This window comes from Primulina tabacum, chromosome 11 (genome assembly GCF_025594145.1).
Source record: "Primulina tabacum isolate GXHZ01 chromosome 11, ASM2559414v2, whole genome shotgun sequence".
Taxonomy (NCBI): Eukaryota; Viridiplantae; Streptophyta; class Magnoliopsida; order Lamiales; family Gesneriaceae; genus Primulina; species Primulina tabacum.
The window spans coordinates 32,998,394-33,000,489 of record NC_134560.1 but is presented as its reverse complement, the minus strand read 5'-3'; positions in this window follow the sequence as shown (position 1 = coordinate 33,000,489).

The following is a 2,096-nucleotide window of genomic DNA, read 5'->3' as shown; positions in this document are numbered from 1 at the left end:
GTTGGAGACAAATATTTATCACTGCTAGGAGAGCAAAACATTTGAAATATATGTAATGCTTGAGTTGCCATCTAGTTTTAAAGATTTAAGTTGAATCGTTACAATCAACTAAAATTTTTATAAAATGATGAGCATTTACTTCTAAAAAATTCATAATTTATAAAACTAACCTACTAAGGTTGTAATAAAATCTTTTAAAATAAGTCAAACGAAACAACTTATTTTTTTAAGGAAAAAACACACACACACATACACTATTGGATGTAATAATTGTCTCTACTAGCTAGATTAATCGAAAAGTGATGATTGAGCTATTGTATGATTTATAAGAAAATTGTTAATACCAGCTATAGATTTTTGTAAAGCAGTAAACGTGTCATTAAATTGTTGTACAATTTAAACTATTTTAGTTGCATCATTATCACTAACTATATCTTTTGATAAACAATAAACGTTCAATCTTACTTAACATGCACAATAAACAAATATGTGCCCAACACCTTAGTAATCATGAAGTGACATAAATCACTTGGGTATGGGAGAGGTATGTGTTGGAATTCACTTTAAGACAAATGCCTCCAACTCCCATTATGAGAGTAGAAATTATTAAACTAATATGTCAAATTATTCTGAAATCCACTATATATTTGTTTTTGTCTGTTTCGCTTATGATTTGTTCTTTTCTCTCTTGATTTTTCAATTTCTACGACAATTTATTTTATCCAAACAGTTTTTCAAGATACAAAAGCTTATAGCTATTTTTAAAAGATATTTAAGACATTTGTAGCCAAATTATCAAACAGGCTTTACGTTTAGGTACTTTTGGAATCTATTCTTGTTTTTCTTAATCTATTTTATGGTAGTAGTTAGGCATGTTTTTGGATGGGAATCATCTATTTCTTAAATTAAAGTACTTTATAAATTACTTTTATTTTTAAAAACAGAAGAACTTCTGAATTTGCTCAAAAACAAGAATAACTTCGCAAGTTATTGAACATTATTGTTTTCCAAACTGATCACAACATTTGATTCTCCAACTTTATAATTAAGTGTACGAGTTAATCTATTACAATGCATGACTAGTAAATGTAGTCTGCAAGAGCATGAATGCTCGCGATTCAAGCACCAGCTTAGCTAACTTATCGCAATGAAGTTTCGTAGGTAGTTTGACTTCGAAAATCCTGTAGAAAATGGCATCAATTATTAGTTATTATTTCTGAAGTTAAAAAAAAAGATAAAAGGGCTAAAAAGCTTTTAAAAACTAAGCCTGTGTTTCAATTGAAGTTTTTATTTTAAAAGTTTATTTTTAAGAGAAAATTGGTTCGATTATTCCAACTAATACGGATTTGAAATTCCAAATTCAGTTCAAAAGTTAATTAAACATTGAAGCTTAGAGATTTGAAAATTACCCAAACAATTTAAAGGGATTTGTCTTGAGGATGTTAGATCGATTTTATTTATATAGGCGTATATATGAATAATTATGTGTTGTGTATTGTCTATTAAGTTAAACTCAAAATAAAGTGATCAATTAATGTTTCGGGTTATTGGACTTTAATGTATCTAATAGGTTATGAGCCTTTTATATGCAAATATTCATTCCAACATAAATTCTATTCATATGTTAAATGGCTCGAACATTAAATCGTGGCAAGAGAATTTATTGATAGTTCTCGGAGTTATGGATTTGGACCTTGCGATAAGGGTTGACTCTCTTCCCGCCGTTACGCATAAGAGTACTTCTGATGAAAAGAAGAAGTTTGAAAGGTGGGAGAGGTCGAATCGCCTGTGCATGATAATTATGAAGAGGGTCATTCAAGAAACATTCAGACACACAATGTCTAGTGACATTGCTACGACCAAGACTTCTCTTCAAGACCTTGAAAAATCGTTTACTAAAGGTGAAAACTCTGAAATTAGTACACTTTTCATAAGCGTCTTTTCAATGAGGTACATGGGTAAGGACAACATCAGGGAGTATATTATGGAAATGTCTCATCTTGCTTCAAGGTTGAAAGCATTGAAGCTTGACCTCTCTAAGGACTTGCTGGTACATTTGGTTTTGATATATCTTCCTCCACATTTCAATCACTTTA